Source organism: Chamaea fasciata, unplaced genomic scaffold (assembly GCF_029207755.1).
Source record: "Chamaea fasciata isolate MVZ Bird 193981 ecotype frontalis unplaced genomic scaffold, bChaFas1.0.hap1 SCAF_10, whole genome shotgun sequence".
Taxonomy (NCBI): Eukaryota; Metazoa; Chordata; class Aves; order Passeriformes; family Sylviidae; genus Chamaea; species Chamaea fasciata.
This window is the reverse complement of record NW_027094095.1, coordinates 19,982,921-20,001,272: the sequence shown is the minus strand read 5'-3', so window position 1 is coordinate 20,001,272 and position 18,352 is coordinate 19,982,921. Positions and strand designations below refer to the sequence as shown.

The following is an 18,352-nucleotide window of genomic DNA, read 5'->3' as shown; positions in this document are numbered from 1 at the left end:
ATGATAAAAGTATGGAAATTATTGCAGTTTAAGAACACATAGGGGGGTACTAATATGTTAATTGCAATTAAAGCCTGATATCAGTTCCATGTAGGAAGTCCAAGTTTTCAGTGATTTTAATGAGAACAGAAATGTTAATTAAAAGTCTTTTACTTCATATCACTAAGTCTTGCTGATGAATCTAGCAAGTAAGATGACTACTGCAGACAAAAAGACACCCAGCCAGTATGCCCTATCCTGACTCTGAGGCCAAATATCCAGCAGAAATGCAGTGACCACCCAGCTGGGCAGGCACTTCTGTGCCCCAACAATTAAGGCTACTTCTTAAACATTACTTTCCACTGCTCCCTCATTGCATCAATGAGGCATTGCAATATTAGCTAATTATATAATTAGTGGGTTTTGGTACTTCCATCACAGCCAAAAATACAAATGCTGGGAAGCAATAAATATCCAGTAAATTTTGCTAATATTGGGGTAAAATCACAAAGCTGCCTCCTCCCTTCTCAATAAAAGAGAAAAAAAAATAAGAATCTTCATTCTTACCAAAAACATCTACCCTAGAATTCAGTACTCATCTGGCTTGATCTGAGTTCTTAAAAACACACATGAACTACATTAGCTTGTTCTATTGTATTTTATTTCTTTGAGTAGCTTGAACCGTACAATATAAATTATTAAACCTCTCCACACCAAACTGCCCTGAATTATATCACACTTGGGCTAAATATTGGTCAACATGATTGATTGTTCTTTATGCGAGCCGAAAACTGTAACTACATGTTACAAGCAACAATAAAGAGAATATTGGAGGCAGCAGCTGCATCTGCCCAAAGCAAACACTTGGTCCTTGCTGTGAAAACATCCGATGGAAAGCTCTTGCCATTTTTTCTGTCCTGTATATAGCCAACATCCGCAAGGGTTTTTCTCCTCTCTCTTCCATTTGTTTGTATCTCTAGTATAAAAGGCCTGGGAATATGGAAGAAACACATACTAGAATTAAAACACATTGCAAAGCATCATTCAATAGATCCAGTAGCTAACAAAGTAATACAGAGAGATATTGCTGGCATATCCTTCTTCTCATTTGTGTTCCTACAATCTGGCCTTCACAACGGGCCGTGAATATGCTTTAAATTTAGTTACAAATTAACTTGAACTTCAGTATTCAATTCTTCAGCATCTGCATAGAGGAGCTGGCAATCTTTGGTGACAGCAACGTTTTCTCCTCCCTTTGAGCTGTCTGACACTCTCCTCTCCACAGACAAACCAAGCTGTCATTTAGGTCACTGTTAGGTGACTCATGCCACACAATAATCCTGCGGTTAATTCTGCATTTTGCATTTGAGCTGCTAACCAAAATTTGCATATAGTGGTATATATATATATATATATATATATATAGTCAGAGAGTCTTCTTTAAGACTGGAGGTAAGGAGGGGAGAGTCAGAGATTAATTCTTCCTTCCTACCATTTGGTACTACGACCCCTTTCTTTCAGCTGTGAATGCTGATGTGTATGTGTGCTGCAAGGTCCATAACTGCACAAAACAAAGTGAATATGTTTTGTCACCTGCTTTACTTACAACATTAGCAACTTTTCTTCCCAGGCCTTTCATTTTCCCCTTTAAAAGACACTCAAACATATATCAATAGATTTCTTTGTGACTCTAACTGACCGAGTTATATTTTTTCAGCAGTAGTAGGTGTTGAAGAATTTGAATTGAAATTTGAAGGTTCCTGGCTCCCAAGCCAGCAGGAGATGAGGTTTAATTGCTTGGAAATACATTTTCACAGCTGATACTGGGGAACAGAAAAAGTCTGTATGTCAAGAGCCTCTAAACTAATCATTTAGCCATAACATGCACCACCCCATACCTGGGGACAATATAACTGTTAACAGCTTGAAGTTGTTGAAAAAATAACCAATGAGAAGCTTTCCTCTAATTTTCTAATGCTATTCTTCACCCTGAATAAACTAATAGAAGAGAAACGTCTTATTTCCAATTCTGTCAGTTCAAATGAAAACAATTGAGTGTTCACCTAGTTTTAGCACTGGAATTTATTAGATCTGAAGTTGTTCATCAAGGCAACAATTTTGAAGTTGCTCAGTTGTTAATACACTTGCTATATAAACTGTTCGGCTGTCTGGTATATCTTGTTACACTCTGGAGACTGAGATTTGGTTTCCAGCACTACAGATCAGGTCAAGAATTGCAATAACAATTAGCCATTAGTCACTAGATTTCAATTTACCATAATAGAAGGTCATTTCTTCTGAGCATTTTCTCCCTGCAAAGGGAAACGTAGGAAACTCTTAACATATTGAAAATTGGGATATGGAAAACTTGGTTATGACTTCTGAGTAGGTAATAGGGATAAAACATTTATTTCCTTTTGAGCTTACTATTATTTAAAATAGTCACTTCTTGCTGCTATAATTATTCCTTCCCCATTGCTTCCACGAAGGACAGAGCAGAGCCATAGGTCTGCCTTTTCCTGTAACTTCACCAACTAACCTTTTGCACTCACTGGTGAAGGAGGCAGCAGCTCCCCTCCCACACTGAGGGGCAACACAATCCATCTGTGAGCACAGGGCTCCTGAGCTGCTGAGGATTTGGGCTCTGAGGAAGAGAAGGGGTAAATGATGCTAGCGTAAAGGTTTGCTCTCCTGCCACACAGGAAGCCCACAACAACTTCCTGAGTCAAAAGAGTGTCAGAGCTCTGCAATGCCACCTGGCCTTGAGCTTTGAGGGTAGCAGACAACTGTGAGGTGCTCAAGTTACATGGCAAAACTTTCCTCCCTGCTCTCCAGAAGAAATATTTTATATTAAATCTGTAAGTGCCTATAAAACATGTAAGCATGAGATATGGCTGTTCATGATTAATTTTCTAGTTCAAGTTGTTCAAAGAAAAGAGAGGATATAGATGAGCACTTAACTCACCTTCAGTTACCACTTGAGAGTATCAGCTTAACAAGGATCCCTTAAACTAAAAATAAAATAAAAAAATTAAAATGGAATTGCTTTTCATATGGAATGCCTGTGAACTGCTCAAGGTTCATCAGGAAAAAGTGTTGTGAAATTCAACTTTACTAAAAAAGTTAATAATTAATGAAGAAACTGGGAAGACATAACAGGGGAAAGTGCAGAGAGCATCTCAGATCAGATCCTTATTTTTTAATAGACAGTAGCAAGTGAAAATAAAAATATGCAAGAGGAGCTTCAAAACTTAGAGGACGTATGTTGTGAATTGGTCTTACCTAAAACTGGTATTTGTGATTAATATAAACAGAGAAGCAATGCCTGCTGGTAGCTTTGCTAACAATCAGCTGACAGATAGTTAACTATAGAAAGGTCAAAGGTCAGGGCTTTTAATCTATAGGTTGATGATCCCTTGGGGACAGTGTGGTGTGAAAAAGAATTTGGTATGCTTGATGCCATTATAGGCAGGATCAGCCTGTCAAAATCCATTAGCACTCACTTTTCCTTCAAATAAGCATTAAGGCAGCTTTTGGTATGATTTTTTCAAAGTAGATTTCTTATCACTCTTAGTAATCCTTTATAAGCATGAAACATTTCATTCCTTATATGCTAAAGAGTGATCTTTCAGGAATTTTTGAAATGCATGGTATATCCTTCAATTAGGTCTATTTAGGACATTGAATATATATCTGATAGGCTTAAAGTTAAATTGAAGAGTCTACAAAGAAAAAATAGCCATCTTAAAAGTGAAGCTTAATATGTGGGGCACAGTATTATCTTCTGTAAGTTTCTTGTTTATAGCATGACAAAGACCAAAACAAATCTGAATACTCTATTTAAAAGAAAATCAGAAATCATTTTAGTCCTACTTTATTGCTTTCAGACCCAAAGTGTTTTAACTTGACATTTTCTCTGAATATTTTATATGTTCTTTGACTCTCTAGATAGCTGTAAGGGAGAAAAACTTCATTTGCTTTTCACATTTGTTCATTGCAGTTTCAAATATGCTTCTTATAATGACCTTGAAAGTAAAGGAAGTTGTGAAGGTTTTTTTCTATATGACATTCATTAGTAAGTAATGCAGAAAGAATTCTAATAGTCTGTAGCTGAAATGTGTAAAGAACTGTATTTTTTCATTATGTTAAAAATCAAGATATGTAGCTAAATGACAATAAGGTGCGGCATATGTACTGAGAACATTCTGAAAGCTTGTATCAGAGCAAAGATCAGTTAGGAAAATGTAATAAAAGCAAAATGAAAACAAATTCCTCAGCAGATTATAACATATTTATAGCAGTTACATAATGCTACATTTAAGTATGATTTAAATCTCTTAAGAAAAAAGTTATTACATGCAGCTTTGAATCTGACTTCTGTCAGCTTCAGAATATGCAGCCTTACATATATTTCCATCCCATATGTCAACCTTTAAAAATAGGTTTGGGAAAATAGAATGAAATCTTTTGATGTTCACTATCATAGCTTTGGCTGTTTATAAAAAAAAAAAAGTCAAATCAATGCCTCCCAGTATGTAATAAATCTTGACTTTTCCTCCCCACAGATTACATCTGTATGTTCAGAAAGGCTCAGTCAGTCTGGTTCATTTGATGGGCAGATGCATGTCATGCAGTACTTGATGAGAAACTTGTGAGCATCCGTTGGCCATGTCTACTTTAAGCTGTCAGATGGTTTTCTCTTGGGCATCTTTCCTTTTGCTGTGCATCAGACCAAAATAATATTTTATTGTTGGTCATAATTAATAATTCATTGAAATGCATCAAATGAACACACACACAAAAAAAGGTGGATATAAATCTTATTAGGTCCCTGGATAAAGTCACAGTATGCCTTTGCATTTTGAATTTCCAGGCATATATTATATCATCCAATATTGAAACAAGCCGAGAAATGTAATATAAAAATTTGATAAATTGCTTTCTGCCTGTAAATGAGAAAACAGACTTGTAAAATGTGAAATGAACCATTCTGGCAAAGAAGAATTTGAGTTTAGAGTGTAAACACTTGAGTTAATGGCTAGGGTATCTCTGAGTCTCAGAAGCTGTGGTACACAGGGAGGGTGAAAGTGAGGTTATGGAAGCTCTTCAATATTTTACTTTGAACATCCTTACAGGCCTTAATTAGACAGATTACCTGTTATGCATGGTGCAGTGTGCTGAACAGCTTTCAACTGGCTTGTCCTCAAGGCAAATGGAAGTCAAAGTCAAAAGGAATTACACACTACACAAATAAAAATGAACCTGCTATTAATGTTATAGGGGAAAAAAATGAAATCTCCCCAATCTATACACTATTTAATTTTTAACTAACAAAAGAGTTTTTAAAATATTTACAGACCACTTGAATTTTTGTACCTATTCTGTCCACCCTTCAGTGCCTCAATCTGAGTGAAAAAAAATAATATTTAATGTTGTAATTACTTGGCTTTTTCTGATTTCTGTTGCATTATATCTAAGAAAATGTGGCAACATAATGAAAACTTCTTTGACATGAAAATTAAGAAATCCTTTCTTTATTTATATAAAGTGGATTTTTAAAATTCCCAGTTCAGCTCCATATCTCTAATAGAAAGCATAGAGAAGCAGTAAGTATGTTTACTAATAGTTCCAGGATACAAGTGTTAACTTGCTGTATATATGCTAAATTCCTGAATCTATTTAATCGGTTTATTCAGCCAGCCACCTACAGGGAAGGTCACCATGTCAAGCAATGCTGAATGGTATTTTGTGTGAATTGGGAACAGAACCTTTAAAGGCTAGAAGTTTAGGAACATAAACCAGATGTGCTCATTTGAAATAGTCTACTTATTAAAAAAAGGTCAAACACTTAGATCTTTTTAAAATCTTACTGTCAGACACACTCCATAGAACTAAGAATTTTACTGTTCTGAATGGTATGAATTTCACCAATTTCTTAGATGAAATATGTCATCTGATCTTTGCCATAAATATATTGCTTTCTTGTTTATCGTCTAATGTTGCATGTAAGAATTTTATTAATTCTATCAGATTTTTTTCAAGATAATGACTTTAAAAATCCCTTTTCTTGTTTTTTCTTTCTTGTTCAGAATTTCTGCCAGCAATTAATGAATATATACCAATATATGTTACAAAATTGTTTTTCAGTCAATAATTTGAACAGCATAAATCTAGATAATGATGTGGTAGTGCAGAGATGTTTGTTGGTTTGGGTTTTTTTGGGGTGGCGGAGAGGGGAAATCTTTCCATATATACATGTCTAAAGATGGACTCCTTGTCAATAGGAGTCAAATTAAATGTCATTTAATTATGGGTGCAATTTGACTATGTTGATCACTCTGCTAAACTACTTTACTGAACCTCCTACACTGACTGGCAGGATCTCATTTCTTGCTGCCCTCAAATCTGTAGATAGGAATTTTTGGGGCTTTTTAGAAAAAAAAATATTGACATGTAAATCAACCAACTTGAAAGATGTATAGGGGGAAGGAGTCAAAATCTTTTCCAACTTCCTCACAGAATATGGAATATTAAATCGAGCTCTATTCATTCTGCTTGAACAACCAGTCCACTGAACGCTCAGAAGTTGCTCAGAGCAGCAAAGTTGAAAGCATCTGCTCTCCTGCCATTCTGAGTCCCACCCTTCTTGCCAGAACCCCTCAAAGGAACAAAGCGGGGAAAAAAAAGAAAAATAAATACCTGATAGAGCAATCAAAAGTTTCAGCAGAGCAGAGAAAATGAAACACCTGCCATTGATAATATACAGCAACTGATTTTCACTAAATGTCTGTAGTTCTGCTTTCTCTGGTATGGATTACATAGCTACTGACAATTTTTTTGTTTCAACTACTTTATGATCTTGAAGGTCATAGGAATCCTGGAGTTGTAATGAAAAAAAAAAAAGCAAATCTGCTCTTTAGAGAAGATATTTTGCCTTCTGCTTGAGCTATGTCACTCTCTGTTCCTCACAGTAAGTACACAGAGCAAGGACATCAACCACAGAGTGGGCTACAAAAACCAGCCAACAAATAAAACCACAAAAACAGCTCACCAACAAAAAGAAAACCAATTATAATTGAGGATAATTTTGCTTAGGTTATATTCAGAGGGTTTGCTCTGTTTTACATTTTAATACTTTTCACAGAGTGTTCTTTATTCATAGTGAACTGCAGATGACTTTCCCTTTCTAGGTCAGAAACATTATTCACCCTTCAACGTGCATCTCGTTTTCAAAAAACAAAACAAAAAAAAGCTTGAATTAAATTCTAGAGTTTACCCATTTAAATTTACACAGGAGAAAACCCTGAGCACTGGTACATGTTCAGTAAATATTTTCCTGCAAAGGATTTTTTTTTCTTAAGAGTGTTATGATTTGGGTTTGTATCTTATGAAAGGTTAAACGAGCATTTTGGAAACTTTTTTTCTTTTTCCTTCTGATATAAATCAGAGTAAAATATATCCAGCATAACCCATTTTCCAAAAGAGTCTTCTTTGGATTCCTAGTGATATTTCTTAGAATAAGAACAGCAAATTTTGTCATATTTGATAACCTTGGAGCTTTCTTATAAATTTTCCAAAAGAACAAACTTCAAGCAAATTTATTTACTGGTTCTATACTTCTAGGAGATTTCATAGACCATAAATAATAATAAAAAAATTGATCAAATAAAAGAAAATGTTTTCTAAATATAATAACATTTTTTATAGATACACGCAAACTATCAAGATAAAAAAATCACAAATAAATGAGGCAGATATTCTAAGAAGCTCCTTCTGCTGGTATTTATCTTTATGACTGATAATTTAACTGACTTAGTCTCTTCTTTGGGGAGTTTACTGAGGTAGCACTTATGGGTATTAAATGCTCTTACACTATCTCTGATAAAGCTTAGAAAATTTTGGGTCTTTTAATCAATTTTATTAATCAGAAATGTGTCCATCTCACACTTAAGTTTCAGAGGTTGACCACATGGAATTTTCTTTTAAGTGCGTGAATTATGGATTGGTTCATTACTACATTAGTATTAGTTCAGCCCCCTATTTAGGATTAAACATGAAGACCATTTAAAGTTAAATATTAAACTGAATATTTACAACAGTTCTTTTTTTTTTTTATAAAGGACATTATTTGTACTGTTATTTTATTTGTGGAGTCAACAGTAAATGAGACATTGCTCTATTTCAGAGGCAAAGTAGTACATTTCCTTCTAGGAAGGCCTGTTTGAAGAGAGTTTATAGAAAAAAATACATGATGGATCAAAATTTTAAGGCTGTAGCACCTGCAGTGTTTTTGTGCCTTTTGAAATGTCCACTTTAGTATTTCCTACTTTTCCCAAACCTACACTGTGTTTTAATCTTATTTCAAACTAATTGAAGTAGCAATAGCAAAAATCATCATGGTGTATGAGACCGTGAAGAAGACTCATTCAATTAAGGTAAGGTCATGAGAAATTGTAAATAAGTATTTTAAATTAGCACATATATCTTTAGTTTATTAATCCATCATTATTTGCTTCATTGTTTCCAAAAGCCTATTTTTCTTCTCAGTCATAATAAAAAAATAATTGACTTGCTTTGTAAAAGAGAGGTTATACTGACATGAAGCTGAAGAAGACATCTGACGGAGCATTCCTATTGCACAGATATCCAAGGAAAATTACCCAGGTTAGTTCAGTGATGCACTGTAACTAGATAGTGTGAAAAGTCTCAGAGGAGGAGTTAAAAGCAGGTGAAGCAAAGTGACATTTTAGAGGCTCTGCTGGAAAGCTGCAGAAGCCGGACTCAGCAGATCTGTCTCCGTTGTGTCCGGCCTTCTGCAAGGAGAGCCCTGCAAATGGAAAAGAAAATACTGCTCCACCTTGGGTTTTCTGGCAACTCTACCTCAGCAGTGAAGATAAAAATTGGTGTTTCATACTCTCTGACCCATGAAGCCTAATTATCTCCTTTTCTTGGTTAAATTGATAGAAAATCAAGCACCTTCTCATACTCCAGTATTACTTCTGACTCTCTGCTTCATTCTTGCTTTTGGACAGGAAAAATTGACCTTACTGTTATGAATTTGAAATAACCCCAGTGAAGGTCAGAAGTAGCTGGAATAATACCCATTCTTATGCAATTTAATTAGCGTTGGTTGTTCAAAGGATTCTCCCAGTATATTGCTGGCCTCACTGCATCAGGGTCTTGATCTGACTCACTGGAAAAATGCTCACTGATTTTTCCAGAACAGGGATTTTGCTGTGTAGTTTGTGGGATGCGGGATGCTACAGTCTTTGAACATATCCTTAAACAAAATATTTTTGAAAAACAAAGCCAAAACCAATTTTAAACCTTTTCTGTAATTGTGATCTTAAATTTTTAATCATTGTTCAGTAATCTCTTTTACTTTAATCATCTTAAAGATTTGTGAAAGCGTAGGGCATAACATTCTGGGCTTTTATTGTATTAGGTACTGCAAAATGGGAAAAAGGTGTGTCTTACTCAAAGTGATATTATTCTTTTCCACTTTCTCTGACAAAATGTTTTAGGCTGTTCACAGTTATCTGCCACCTGTGTAATTTAATGCTGCTTCCAATTATGGAAAGTAAAGTAAAGTAAATGTATGCTGTAAAAACTTCTGCTGCTTTATATTCTGTGTGCCACCTAACAATCTTCTGCCCTGTTTGCCTTTTCTACTACTGTTGTGCTCTGGATTGATGGTTTCAATGATTTTTCCCTTCTTAATCACTGTTCTTCATGATTGTTCTATTAAAGTCAGAGTCCCTACATTGGTTTCTTGCTTCACACCTTTTTTTTTTTTTAATACATATTTATCTCACACATGTACAAACTTATCTGAACCTCTGTGGCCTAAATAAGGAGTGGGGTTCACAAATAAGGAAGCAGAGAAACTCTCTTGGTTAGTGATTTCTAACAGGGCTCCTCCTGCAGTTTTAGAGAATTTTGTTGATATCGAGGATTTTAGTCAATCAGTCAGTTGAAACCTTCCTGGCTTCAGACAAACTCCCAGTTCTCTGTCTCCTCACCTTTTGTAAAACATTGGCTTTTGCATGAAGGGAATACATGTTGTGGAGCTGACATGATTTCAGCACTGTACTGACGAACATGGTTCTATGCCATTTTAAAATTTTTCTCATTAAGCGCAGAAGTGTACAAAAAACTTTCAGATAGCTCTACTAAAAATAGGAAAGTGCTACTACAAAGCATAGTTTTGGAAGTTCTGGTTGCTAACTTACATGACTGTTTTCATGACCCTTTTGGATCTCTGAGAGACATTTAATATTGGCTTATTTCTAAAGATATTGCAGGCCACATAACTTACTGGACTTAATGGGTTTTATCTGATTTACCTGTATTGTTCCATCCATTTTTAATTCTTCAGAGTACTACTACTATTGCATTCTAAAAAGTTGTAAAGAATGAATGTTTCCAAATCCTAGGACAGTATTCATTCGCTGAGGGAAAATCTCAATCGTACTCCCCAAAGCATCACAGATGAAAAGAACATTTTTTTTCTGTAAGTACAGCGTAATGCAACTATTAAGTGCTTTGTTTGAGTTACATTTTATTATTGTAGTCAAACCTACTCCCTTCCATTGTCCATTTACAAAAGACATCATCCTTGAATTGCTTTTTGAAGAAAGGCTACTGAGTTAATATATATATTTCAATAATTAATGGAATAATAAAGTAAGTCTAGATTTGACTGTGTTCCCACTGAAAATGCAAGAAAGAAAATTAACAGTAGCTGTTTTCATTTTAACAAAATAATGGAACAATTTTTTAAAATATGAATTTAACATTGAAACTTTTTTTTAAACAATTATCTTTTTTTTCAATGATGTTAGGTATTTCAACTGTCATTTTAAGATACTGAAAAACATACTCTGTTAAAATGCCCTTTGGGCAGTAAAATAAATTGCATTTAAATTAAGGTTTTGTAAACTGTGAATCGGGGCTTGGATGAATCCTATAAGTTATCATTGAAATCCTTTTTTCAGCAGTGATTTAGTTTTTACTGATTTCAGTTATAAATCAAGTATTCTGTTGAACAGAGCTTAGAAACTTAATGTCCTGAGAGATACAAAGGAAAAACTTGTAAAGAAAGTCTCAACAAACACCAGATTTAGGAGATAATAAAGCAGGGAAATAGACTGCAGCAAAGATAAATTGTTTTACTGGTTTGGCTTGGTCTCTTCTTTCTAGCAAGATGCTTCTTTGGAGCCCTGTTATTGCCAAGGTCCTCACTGAAAAACTGGTGAAATTATTTCTAGCAGTAAAATTTGTTTTATTCATGAGGAAGAGTTCAGTTCACAGTAGTCCTTAACCTTTTAACCCTCATATTCCTTGCTGAAATATAATTTGTTTAATTTTGTTTAACCACTTGCTGAAGAAAAATTATAGCAGGTGTACTTGCAGTGCTGTTTAGAACGTCCAGCGTGTCTTGACATTTTGCATCCTAGCAAAATTGCAATTATAATGCTTTAGCTGTACCTAACATGCCTTGACACCCCATTCAGAAGAATGAACATGGCATTGAAAACTGTTTTCAAAAAACATTTATGTTCATGCACTACACACAGAAAAAATAATCCAACAATTCAATTTGGTTTTGAAATCAAACTTCTAAGGTTTATAAGAATGTTTGTTACAGAAATAGAACATGTATTTAACAGAATAGAGATGCAGTTAGAATTGGCTAAACATCTTTTCCCTTACAGTGCTGAGAAAAATAGTTCGAAAGAAAAAGAATAACAAGTGCTAATCAGAAATTTAAACTCCCCTTTGTGTACCAATAGCCTCTCTCACTCTAAATGCAGATATTTTTGGTTAGTAACTTATGTGAACAAAAGTGTATCAACATGAATATTTATCAAAAATGGGTAAGAATCATAATCATGATTAAATGTGAAGAGGTATTTGAATGCATATTTTCTGAAGTCTTTCTATTTCTGAATGCTGAATGAGAAACAAGATTTACTAGTGTGAGCAATGGTTGATAGCATAAAAGACCAGAGATTAATTCCACTATTAAGCTCAGCTTTCCTCCAGGACTTGGCAAAATCCTGACGAGGTGCCTGAAACCTAGAGTTCAGTCATTTGCTTGTGACTTGGTTTCTGTTGCCAAACAAATTTAATTGCACATCTCTACTCTGTGGGACTATTGTGGCAATCTGTACATTAAAGGTTGAGGGCAGTGGGGACTGCAGGAGCCCAGGGAACACCCAGGGGTGCCCACGTGTACCACCACACACTGATCAGGCTCTGCAGCCCGGACCCTGCCAGCTCTGCCCCTCCGTCTAGAAAATTCCAGAGCAGGGAGGTACCACACATGCTTGCTTTTCTTTTCCCCAGCATGTTTGGCACTATCTGAGCATGCATAAATAGCATTTCTGCTCAGCTCTCTTAACATACCTCGACACTTGCAAGAAAGTCAAGAATAATGCAGACTCTCATGCTTGACATCTGGCCCTCAGTGTCCCTCTTCCTTCCTCTACTACAGCTACCAAGAAAAATTCTTAGAAAGCAGCACAGCTTCTCTCTAGGCCAGCTTTTTGTCAGGCTGTGATATATTAATAAGAAGCACTACTCTAAATTACTTTGGTAAACCCCCAAAGAAGGGATTGGAATGAAGAAATGTGACTCACATTACCCAGGTTTGTTGAATGGAGTTTTCATGTCAGCTCTAAACAGCACAGAAATCATCTACACCTAGATCTAGGACAAAAAAACCCCAACTGATCATTTAGGGGAGCAGCCCTCCTCTCCACTCTCAGTGTTGGGTAGGCTGCCTTGGAAGAGTACCTGAGAGGTTTCACAGGTAGAGAAGCTTCTGTAGGGCAAAGAACATTCTCAATAAGGTTTTTGTCTTGTTTTGTTTTGTTTTGTTTTTAGACCGCCTTTCACTTTACTGCATATTAAGATTGCTATTGGCACTGTAAGTTATTAGCCCCAGGTTGCCCAAAGCCGAAAGCCCTTTGGGTGCTAAAAATCCATTACTGTGGTATTTATTTTGGAGCTACAGACTAGATGAACTAGGGAATAGGGTAAGATTTACTCTGGTAGACTGAGAATTTCAAAGAAACTATGCTTCATTGAATGTATGGGTTTTAAATGTCTTTGTTAGAACTTTCATTTAAGCATTTCCCAAAATCTTACCATGATATTATTAAGAACATACAAAATTTGGTAGCTGAAAATGCAGAGGTAAACAAATTATTTGTTACAAAAAGGGCCTTACAAGTCTCAGGGGAAATAGAATATTCTAATATCTGTTTATACCAGCAGAAGTAAATCAAATTTGGTAAACATAATGTTAGTCATTTGCAAACATGAAAAATTGTGGGGTTTCTTTTGTTTGTTTCAAAGACTTTGCAAAACATATTGAATTTATTTGAGTTAAACTGAATAGTAGGACTTTGGCTGTCGATGGAAATTCCCTTCTGTGTAAACATGGCTTTTTCTTTGCAATTTCCCCTTCCTTCCTTCCTTCCTTCCTTCCTTCCTTCCTTCCTTCCTTCCTTCCTTCCTTCCTTCCTTCCTTCCTTCCTTCCTTCCTTCCTTCCTTCCTTCCTTCCTTCCTTCCTTCCTTCCTTCCTTCCTTCCTTCCTTCCTTCCTTCCTTCCTTCCTTCCCTCCTTCCCTCCTTCCCTCCTTCCCTCCTTCCCTCCTTCCCTCCTTCCCTCCTTCCCTCCTTCCCTCCTTCCCTCCTTCCCTCCTTCCCTCCTTCCCTCCTTCCTTCCTTCCTTCCTTCCTTCCTTCCTTCCTTCCTTCCTTCCTTCCTTCCTTCCTTCCTTCCTTCCTTCCTTCCTTCCTTCCTTCCTTCCTTCCTTCCTTCCTTCCTTCCTTCCTTCCTTCCTTCCTTCCTTCCTTCCTTCCTTCCTTCCTTCCTTCCTTCCTCCCTCCCTCCCTCCCTCCCTCCCTCCCTCCCTCCCTCCCTCCTTCCTTCCCTCTTTTCCCTGCTTTGTTTTTACTCATCTTCCTCTCTTTTCTCCTTCATTTTATTTTCCTCTTTTTCTTGTCTCTTTTTTTTGGTACAGACATTCCTTAGTTTTCAAAAATCAAGTTAATTTTCAGTAGGTCAGACTAGAAAACCAAACTGAACCATCTGAAATGACAGCTTCCAGTCAAAATCTCTGTGTCACAGTTTCCGAACTATTTTTGTAGTGAATCGAATTTTGGATGAAGACCTCTTTTTTTCATTTCTCATGACAAGCTTTGAGATTTTTTAACTTTTGATTCCAAGCCATGAGAAAGAGAAATCAAGTATTGCACTGCTTCTCATAGTACAGGGCAAAGAATGTCTGTGCTCTAAGCTCTCAGGGAGGGGGGGAAAAAAAATGGTTTCTAAATATTCCAGAAAGTACAGTTACTTCAAGAATGGTGAAATTTATCAGAAAACAAGAAGAGCAAAAGTAAAAGGTAAAGAATTTAGTTGCTCAATGTGCTCTTGCTGAAATGAAGAGCTTTTCCATTTGAAAACTCATCAGAAATATTTAAGTGGTTTAGGCTCTGAGGTATTTGTTTGGCACAGCTGCCAAAAGGGTACAACACGCACTGTGTGCTGTGGTGTCCATCAGTCCCACAGACTACACCCATCATATTAGAGAATCCCACCATTATTGCAGACACCTAAGTTATATAAATTCTTTAGGAATAACGAGGAAGATGACTTCAGGAGGAAGGGACAAAACTAAAGGTAAGTTCGGCTCCTATCTAGTTCTAGCTTGTTTATCCTTCTGCTGTTATGATTTCTGCCAGATTTCAGGCTTCACTTTCTAGCTTCACTGACTATGATAATTCAGAACATAAATATCAAATCTACATGTCTCAGGGTATGGTAATCAAATAATATGTAACAGAAGGTAATCTGTAAATATGTAAAGTCAGTTTGAAGAATTACTAAGCTGTCATCTTCCTAATAAACCACCATAAAGAAGTAGGTCATATTTTGAGAATACTGTACGGAAAAACATTGTCAATATTTTTTTTTTTAAATTTTCTATTTATTGTGAAACAAACTGTAAAATGGATATTTTAAATAAATTAATATTTTCCAGAAAGCACAATTTGATGTTAATTCAGATTGAATTAGACTCTTTGCAGCTAAATTTGGAAAAGTACATTTTCCCACACTCTTTTCTTTAAAAAAAAAAAACAAAACAAACGAAAGGAAACCATAGTGCAGCCAAGGGAGATATGGATTAATATGTCAGCTGAAATTGACAGTAGGATGACTAGTAACCTTCTTGATAGAATTCCATGGGGTTTCAGACCTTCTAGGTAAATGCTTATAGCCAAAAACCTGGTTTTAAGTAAAAATATGCAATTGCTGAAGTAGCTTTTATTCTGACAGAGTACTAAAATTAGGGGCTCTGTAAAAAAAAAAAAATTCTCTTTGGCAATTATTGAAGCAGGATTTTTTCATCTTGTTTCAGAGACAGAACAAGTCTTTTTTGCTTAGAACAAGTCAGAACTTTTAGACTAAAAGGACTGCTGATATAAAATGTATCAATCATAACGTTAGTGCACGCAAGGGACTTAATTTTTTAATCCCAAATGTTATATAGAAAAAAATAGTAAAAGAAAATTGAAAGCAGATACAAAATGTCTATAGGAATGGGGATTTGACAGCATTAAATAAACATCCAGGCAGTGACCTTATGAATACAGGTGCTACCAATGTACTTATGTGTCAAGTGAGCTTTATGAAACATCTACTTTTCCTTCTAAATACAGTTGAATTCTGGCCCCTAGTCCAGCCAGGTGTTACCTGTCTTGGGATGTGACTGGGGTCCAGCTTTTCTGCAGGAAGAGCAGGGTGAGTACACGCCACATGGGAATGAATTCCCAGAGCACTTGTTTTGCTTGTCTCTACTTCCTAGTCCCAACTTGGGTCAGATAGCTGCTGTCTAAGAAAGTGAAGTACAAGACAGACTGGTTCAAGTTCAAGCCTTGCCCCTCAAGGCAGTATGAATGCATTTGTAAGGAAAGCCTGTGTAGATATTGCTTCAGGCTTCCCTTCTGTGGTTATTCCATTCTAGTGCTTCAAGTGAAAATCAGTTCCTACAGATATAGCTTCATGTCAATCAGGTTTGCTTTATTTTGTGGGTTATTTTTTTTTTTTTAGAGATAGTATCTCAAATGGTAGTTAGAAAGGTTTTTGGTAAATTATGTAAAATATACAAGTATATATGAAAAGGATTCACCCCCACAAATGCAATCCAAACACCTTGCAAACAAAACCAAAAGTTGTATGCTGCAGACTAAACCTCACAACACTAATTTTCCAACCTTACCGAATTAAAGATTTGAAAATGCACTGATCAATGCCTCCTGCACAATGTCAAATATTAACTCTTCCGTCAGACCTCTCATTTGCACTGTCTAATCAACTATGTCTCACCTTTCATTCAGAGAGTAACCTTTTGTAACTAAAAAGAAAATTAGCAGCAAAAACTTCTTTTAAATGGTGTGAGATAAAAATCCTATTTAATCTGCAATAAAAAAAATCTGTATTTCTAGTGTATTTTCTTAAATGTATAAATTTATCACTTGTGGAGTTCTGAAAGAGTTATCACATACATGGACATAAAAATGCAGATGTTTTGATTAGATAATTGTGTAATTGGAGCTAGATCTCCAAAGAATTTAGGATCCCACCCTCATGGAGTGTGTTAGTGTTGGAGCTGCTGCTGGTAATGAGGAGCTCCCCCTCAGCCAGCCAGGGTGGGCACAAGGTACTTTGATGTCCTGCCTCTCCTCTGGCAGAGTTTCTAACAAGAAAGGCAATGAAGTGCTGACACAAATGGCCCGTGAGGGGCCAGGGGGCTCCTTGGCTCTGGGACAGATAGAGCCTTCCCCTCCACCAGGAACTGCCTGGAAACGCTGAGGCCACATGTCTACACCTCCATTTAGATAGACCCTAAAACTAGGCATATCCTTTCAAGATTCTGATGCTCATGTCTGACAGAGAGATAAAGTGTGGAACATCTGCAAGCATGGAAATATTTTATTGAGCCAGACATTACCCAGTAATTACACTTGGCCACTTTTCTTATGATATCCCAAGGTTTTTCACCTAACTATGAAAGCCAGACCCTTGGTATATCTCTATCAATAACTGTAAACAAAACAAAATTGATTTGCTTTAGATAGTCATCAGTGTGGAGGTTGGTGGTCTTGGCTACCAAGACCTAAGTTGTTCAACTTGAGAAATCATTTCTGAAAGATTCAGCTGGAATTAATCATTTGACTGCACCTAAATTTGTATAACATTTCGTTCTCATCTTGGTTGAGACAGATATATCCTAACTCACAGTGGAAAACTAGTAATTTGAAGTGTTTGAGCAAAGGGAAAACATTGGACAGTGCAGAACATATTAATACTTAAGATGCCTCAGTTGAGAATTTCTCTGCAGAAAAAGAAACTTGTAGAAAGTGATGAATGAAACCAAAAGGTCTTATGGAAAGTATTAGGCTTCTATAGAATTTACTTCTAATTTTTAGAATTTCAAACAAAAATGCACCTTTTTCATATTTGTTAAGCTGACTGAAATAAGCTATAGCAATGAAATGCATTTTTCTTTACTTAAATCCCTTGGGTGGTTGAAATCCTGGCTGAAATAAATCTTTTCTATTATATTTTGCAGGGCTGTCCCATAGAATCTGACAGCATTTGTAGAGAACATTTAGAAATTTTTTCTTGATTTCACATACACAGAAAAATAGCCAAGCTCAGAATGCTGTTCAGATGTAGCAAGCTTCCATCTCTCTCCCTTATCCATGGGGTAGACAAATTATTCATTATTTCCAGTAAACTTAAATATATAATTGATCAATATGAATTTTGTAGAATGCACAAAAAAATTTGAAATACATACCTGCACGTGAAAATTATTTCCTGAAAGCTGTAGGTCCTGATAGAATGCCAACAGGTTAATCCATTTCTCCAACAAGCTTTTGACTGCTCCTTAAACTTTTGAACCTAAGGACAAATGAATTTTCCTCTCCTTAATATGGGTAGACAAAATTCTCTCTTTCCCAAATATTTATCTGTACCACTGTAATAAAACACCCCAAAGGCCCCTGCAGAGCATACCCTTCTGAAAGGAGTAACGCAGACCTCTCTGAAGCTGTTCCTACAGGTTTTCAGAATTAATACGAAGATTTCTCAAACATTTTAGTTACAGCTTTTCCTTCTTTGAATCATTAATAAAGTATCTGCAAGGTTTATATTATGTGTCTCTATGCTTTAACTGTCTGCCTAAAACACCTAAACCTCCATTGCTCTCCTCCCCCTTCCACCAGCAGCAGAAACCCAACAGACTGGCAGATTAGAAGCAGTGGTTTGATAGTGGTTACTATCTAAACCTCAG

General features: G+C 36.0%; 1 long non-coding RNA gene across 1 annotated transcript; it reads right to left on the bottom strand.

Moving 5' to 3' along the window:
• Positions 1–581: 581 nt before the first annotated feature.
• LOC136294942 (uncharacterized) lies at positions 582–17,939 on the bottom strand. Its single transcript, XR_010722545.1, has 4 exons — positions 17,858–17,939; positions 2,945–2,990; positions 2,256–2,291; positions 582–969 (listed from the first exon to the last, which is right to left on the bottom strand). It is a non-coding gene; the product is annotated as an uncharacterized lncRNA (long non-coding RNA).
• Positions 17,940–18,352: the final 413 nt, after the last annotated feature.